At 38.7% G+C, this 7,102-nt stretch overlaps 1 pseudogene; it reads left to right on the top strand.

Annotated features, from left to right (window-relative positions):
- Positions 1-1,227: 1,227 nt before the first annotated feature.
- The window catches only part of LOC116277557 (mitochondrial intermediate peptidase-like), a 54,635-nt pseudogene continuing 48,760 nt past the window's right edge, over positions 1,228-7,102 (top strand).

Genomic DNA, 7,102 nt, shown 5'->3' with positions numbered 1-7,102 from the left:
ATCTTCTTGCTCTGCTTAGGTTGCATGATGGCTGAACAACTTTGCTGATAGTGACAGGTGTAAAAGACATTGTAGTTACCTTAGTCCCTTTGGCCCGCTATAACAAAATACCATAGACTGGGTGGTTTATAAACAAAAGGAATTGATCTTTTACAGTTCTGGAGGCTAGAAAGGTCCAGATACTGGCACCACTTATTCTACAATATGAAGACACTGGCGAGAAACCCGTAGCATCCTGTAGTGCAGACCCTGAGAGTTGTTCTGTCTTCCTCTTGTCGGACAGGTGCCTGACCTGAGCTGTGCTTGCAGAGGCACCATGTCAAAAGGGCTGCCCCGAGCAGATGAGCATCCAGCCGCAGAACTGGATGAAGAGCCAGGGCCTCCCGCTGAAGCTCCTTTGTTTTAGAGACCTTGGTTGGTTTTTATAACTGACCATTTGGGCCACTTGTGTTTTCTCTTCTCTTGGTTTAAATGCCCCTTCTTATGCTTTAAACTTACCAGTATGAGGCCCCTAAATCCAAGGCTGCACCCTCAGCACCAGTAAAAGCCAGGGCACTCTCTCTTTCTCCCTACAGCCTCGCAGTGTGGCCCCAGGTGTGCTGCGTAATTTCCAGTCTAGGGGTTAATAAAGGATTTTCTTTCAAAGTTTCCTAATGGTTATTGGTGTCTTGGAATCATGACAACCACAGGGGCCAGTTCAGTCATGACACTGGTTACTGATAGGCTGAGACCAGCACAGAATAAATTTTCTAATACAACCATGGTTTCTTACCTACATTTATAATCGAAGTTTATAATTTTTCTTGGTGAAAATCAAGATACATGTTAGCTTGTCTTTCCCCCATTCCAAGTTTATGAGCTGTGTGAATGCTACCACGGACATCGGGGTGCCAGGTTGAAGCTCCTATGGATAGGAGACTGGATGCTTAGTTCATCTCTAGCAACAGGCAGGGAGTCTGAATAGCCTGTGTGGATGCCCGTGTTTGCAGGTGCATGGATGCGGAGCTGGAAGTCTTCATACTATGATTTTAATCTTCTCAGTTGGAAAGAAAGCGAAGTCTTTCAGACTGAAGATGTGGATGAGGTGCTGGAAATAGGAAGATAGAAGAAAAACTGTGGAATAGGTATTTCAGGTCTTCAAGAGTGAATAAACTAGGGAAGCAGGCTTAAGTATCCGATTCTCACTGGTCATGAATTCAAAGTGCATCCGGGTATCTATCTGCAGCCATGTTTACCAGCTCATCTGCTCGTTCAGAAATCCGAATTCACCCAGTGTTGGGGTTTTGCTGCGGGAGCACAGTGAGTATGCAAGTGAGCGAGGTCTATCAGGAGTGCTCACGACGTAAGTATAATCATTGGAAGGACATTTAGTAAGTTTCATAATACATAATCATAGGGTTATATAAAACACACAGTGGCATGTGGTATTGTCTTTGTTTGGGTGGCTGTAACAAAATATTATGGACTAAGTGGTTTATAAGAAATAGAAATTTATTTCTCATGGTTCTAGGGGCTAGAAAGTCCAAAATCCAAGCCTCAAGGAGGTGGAAGACTTGGTGTCTGGTGAGATTCAGTCTTTTCACTGTCACCGCACATGGAGGGAGGGTGGGGGGGTCCCCATGGGGTCTCTTTTATAAGGGCACTACTCCCACTCATGAGGGCTTTGCCCTCCTGACGTCATCACCTCCCAGAGGCCCCACCTCCAAACAGCATCACACTCGGGACTAGGTTTCCACGTATGAAGTTGACCCGATCTGTCCGTAGCAAATGTATGATGTTGATGTACAATTTAATGGCACATGCACATTATACAGTGCATGAAATGACAACATTTAACCATGATGTAATGGTTATAAGGGTGACAATAATAATACTACACTCTGAACACAACCAGCCAGTGTGCTGCTGGGCGGCTGAAGTTTTCCTTTGTCTTCTGCCTCTTCACAGTGATGACGTCACATGGTGAGCGGTGAGGTAGCGGTGTTGTTTTCCCACTTGACTGAAACATAGATGCTTATAACCTCCTCAGTAGCACCACTAAAGGTGGCACCAGGCTGCTCCTCTGTCATAACTTTACAGCCCTTTTCAGGAGCTTTGCTGATATATGGAGCCATGAGCACACTGAATTTTATTTAAGAAAGCGTGTCCCACAACATGGAAAAAATATGCCCTGTATTTCTACCTTCCTTTTTCCCCACTGTATTTCATATTTGTCAAAAATGCAAAATTTAGAAATAATTTTTCTTTCAGCACAAAAGACATTAAGATCTTCCAAATGGTTCTGTCTTCTTCTCCCTGTATCACACACAAATAACTTTTCCCCCCAAATTCAAAATAGCCAGGGAGATGGATCAGATTTTATAATTCCTGTTTATCTGTATGTATATTACAAATTTATTTTCAGTAAGCAGAATTATCATATTATGTTTAATTTTCTTGTTAGCCAAAGTTTTAAAATAAAATTTGGAGAGCTAAAGTCTAATTTAAAATATATGCTAACCCGTTGAATACATATACAGATGATCATGTGACTCTTCAATCAAGCCATACATTTTATAGCACAGTGAAGCCTCTTAATAATCCTGTGAAAAAAAATTTAAATTTATATAGTAAATATACTGGAAACTGGTGGTTTTAGAAAGACTTAAAGATCACTCTTCTATTATGTTACACTAATATCAAAAATGGCATTTTATGGCCCCATACAGTTAGATTATAATTATCTTATTTTGTCTCTAATGTGAGCAGGTTTGTGCTATCACAGTAAATGTTAAGAGATGATGTAAAAAAAAAAAGTATGTACACTTTTTGAAGAAGCTCACAGTAGTTGAAACTCTTATCTTTTTTTTTTTCCCCACAACCACAGAGATAGAAAGTTTAAAAAGTGGTTAGGTATGTGGGACAAATTTCAGAGCAACTCATATAAACCCCACATGGGTCAATTTATGGGACACTTCTATTTAAATAAACATTTAGATTAAATACTGACTTTGTACAGAGAAGCCATCAGCCATTAGCCATTATTTTAAGTCAGAGCAATTGCACTTCACTAAATAAAACAGGCCACTTTGAAAGCAAAATCTATTTAATTCTGATGGTTTTAGCATATTTTAAGGAAATATATCAAATATAATAATATTTTGAAACAGAGAATCACTGTGCAAAGTAACTTCATAAATCTGAAATTATTCAGTATTGCACACATGTTGTAGGTAATTCCATTACTCTCCTAATTAACATCTAGTCTTAATTTAATTGGTGTGTTTGCTTCTTGTTACTGTTCATTTGTTGTTTTTTAAAAAATACATTTACTGGGCCACATAATATGTCAGACTGTATTAAGCACTCATGGAAATTATAATTTCGTAAGGGAGTAAAAAGTAATAAAGTAAGCAGGACATGAATACATAATTGCCAGTTGTGAGCAGTCCCAGAATACGGAAGCAAAAACAGGCTCTGCAAACAGAGCTTGTCCTGATCACAAAGCTTCAGGAGGGCGGCTCAATGTGGGGGAAGGTGGAAGGCAGGTGTGGGACCCCTGGGCTGTGACAGGCTCTCAGATTTTATCCCGAGTGGTTGCAAGTCACTGAAATGTTTGAAGGCTGAGGCAGTCCTGCATTGTTGACATTTGAAGTCCCTGATTACAGCTACTAAAGCAACAGCTAAACCCAAATTCAGCTCAGCAGCTTATGAGACTGATTCAATCCACAGTCACATTGTAGGAGACAGGGAAGAGGTGTGCTCATTTCAGGGCAGGAAAACTATCTTGGACTCTCATGTCCAGAAATCATTAAAAAATTTATGAGACACAAAGAAGCAGTAGAACCAACTGACTGATGAAAGAAGAAACAGTCACGTGAGGAAAACCCAGATACAGGTGTGTGAGGTACCTGAGTAGCATCTTCAAGGTTCTGGAAGAAAAGGCAGGCAATTTGAAAACAATAAAATAAGGAGGTTTAACTCATAAGCAGGTAGTGGGGATAAACTGAAATAGAATGAATAGTCTAAACAGTTGGAAGGAAGGGAGATAAAGAAGGAAAATCAAAGATTATATGGGAGAAATGAAAAACAGCAGGATATTTATATACAACCATATTCATCACTGCATTAAACTTCGGTGGTCTATATACTCCAGTTAAAGTAGAAATAGATTGAGTTTAGTAATAAGACTGAATTGAGTGCTATGTATAAGAAAGTCACATTAAATGCAAAGACATAAATAAGTTAAAGGTAAAGAGACAAACACTTAAAAAAAGAAAGCTGGAGTGGCTATTTTAATTTCAGATAAAGGAGATGTCAGACTTGGGAGACAATTCAGCGGGAAAACATGACAATTCTAAATGCATACACATCCAACAACAGAGATTCAAGGTTCAGGAAGCAAAACCCGACTGAATTGAAATGGCGAAAACCAAAAAATCCAAAACTGTAGTTGGAAACTCTATGCTCTTCTCTCAGTAAGTGATGGAACAAGTGGAGACAAATGAGCACAGTTACAGAAGACTGAAACAGCTCTGGCTGTCAACTTGCCCCAAATCAAATGCATAGAGTAATCTATTCATAAAGGGCAGAACCAACATTCTGGGGGTCTTAAACTATTCTTTACTTCAATTTGGAGGACTTTTTTTTCTGATTATAAAATTAATATATGTTTATTATAGAAAATTAGGAAAATACAAAAAATATATAAAGAAAAGCATTTTAAAACTTCCTTCCTTAGAACCACTACTTTGATTTTGATATACGTATTGTTAAAGAAGAAAACGTTCGGTGACACTTGTGAAAGATGGTAAGGCTGACTTTATTCAGAAACATGGCCATACATGTGAGCATCAGGACCACTGCTGTCAATTCTACATTGTGGATGAGAGATTGGGTTCAACTCTGGATATAGAATAGGCAAGTGGGGATTTATAGCCACGGAGGAGGGTCAGTAAATGGAAAGTGACAAGGAGGAAACATCAGGGGTAAACGGGGTTCTGGCTAGATCCACCTAACAGGATCTTTGGCTGAGACAGACCAGGGTGATCAGACATCATCTGTGGGAGGTCGTGGGGGAGTTGGTGGAGGATGAGGAACCTGATCAGACAGTGAAGGTGATCAGATATCGAGAGTAGGAGTTCTGGTTAATGCTGACTTAACAGGGTTCTTACTAAAACTGGATTTTATAAGGAAGTGCACTACGGGCAGAGGAGAAGCTTCGGGAACCTGACTTTACACTGTTAGAAAAGACATTAATCAGTACACACGTATCTGTTGTTGATACAAAATTAAAATTATCGAGTAGATACAGTCTTACAACTTGCTTTACACACTTGTTTCTTACACCATTCAAATATATGCATATGTTTATTCCATAAAAAGAGTTTATTTTGCTAGCTGTCTATATTTGCGCATTTATGTGGCTTCCTTTTTGTAGTTTTGCGCACATAAATCTCATTAGCTCATTTTATTTTCTAACAATGGAAATGTTAAACATACCGTAACATGATTATATTTGGTGTCAAATCTCTAGAAACAAATGCATGCATAGAAGGGTAGGAAGGCTGTTAAAAACACTCTTGCTATAAAGTGTCAAAATGTTCTCCAGAAGATTTGTTTGTTTTGTTTTGTTTTTTTTGCATTGGAATTAAGTTTATTTTTTTAACATTTTTTATTGATTTATAATCATTTTACAATGTTGTGTCAAATTCCAGTGTTCAGCATAATTTTTCAGTTATACATAACATATATATATTCATTGTCACATTTTTTTCTCTGTGAGCTACCAAAAGATTTTGTGTATATTTCCCTGTGCTATACAGTATAATCTTGTTTATCTGTTCTACAATTTTGAAATCCCGTCTAACCCTTCCCACCCTCCGCCCCCTTGGCAACCACAAGTTTGTATCCTATGTCTGTGAGTCTTTCTGTTTTGTATTTTTTTGTTTTTTGTTTTTTTTTTAGATTCCACATATAAGCGATCTCATATGGTATTTTACTTTCTCTTTCTGGCTTGCTGCACTTAGAATGACATTCTCCAGGAGCATCCATGTTGCTGCAAATGGCGTTATGTTGTCGGTTTTTATGGCTGAGTAGTATTCCATTGTATAAATATACCACATCTTCTTTATCCAGTCACCTGTTGATGGACATTTAGGCTGTTTCCATGTCTTGGCTATTGTAAATAGTGCTGCTATGAACATTGGGGTGCAGGTGTCATCCTGAAGTAGGGTTCCTTCTGGATATAAGCCCAGGAGTGGGATTCCTGGGTCATATGGTAAGTCTATTCCTAGTCTTTTGAATTTGTTTTAATGTATAATGACATTATCAGTTTAGGAGGATCTATTTCCTGCACATTAATACTTTAAAAAACTAAACTGTTATTTTAAAAAATTTAGATAACTGTACATTCACATACAGTGGTGTGATATAAGGTGGAGAAAGCCTAGGTACTGTTGACTCAGTATCAAACAGTGGTAACATCTTGTCCTGCCAGAGTAAAAGATCACTCCCAGCATACGGCATTCACATAGTCAAGACACAGAACGCTGCATTCACCACACGGTCACCTCATTATTAACCCCCTTTTATAGTTACAGCCCAGCTCTCCTCTGCCTCCACTTCTCATCACTGGGCAACCACTAATCAGTCCTCCATTTCTAAAATTTTTGTCACTGCAAGAATGTTATTTTGCCTTATGTAACCTCTCTGGATTGGAACTTTTTCATTAGACATAATTCTCTGGAGAGTCGTCCAGGTTATTATGTGTATTAACAGCCTTTTCCACTTTTTTTTTCTGAGTAATATTTCATGATTTGGATGTACCAGTTTGTTCAACCACTAACCAACCCATTGGAAGACATTTGGGTTGTTCCCAGTGTTTGGCTATTACAAATAAAGATACTGTAACAACCATGCAGAGATTTTTACATAAACATAAATTGTCATAATTCTGGGATGTGTTGCCCAGAGGGCAGGTGCTGGGTCCCGCAGTAGGTGCAGGTTAGACACTGCCACATTGTCTTCCGAAGTGGCTGTACCATCTTACCTTCCCATGAGCAACGTACGAGTGGTCCAGTTTCTCTGACTCTTTGTCTGTGTTTAGCATTACCATTATTTT

The sequence above is a fragment of the Vicugna pacos genome, chromosome 11, assembly GCF_048564905.1.
Source record: "Vicugna pacos chromosome 11, VicPac4, whole genome shotgun sequence".
In the NCBI taxonomy this organism is placed as follows: domain Eukaryota; kingdom Metazoa; phylum Chordata; class Mammalia; order Artiodactyla; family Camelidae; genus Vicugna; species Vicugna pacos.
This window is presented reverse-complemented; position numbering and strand designations above follow the sequence as displayed.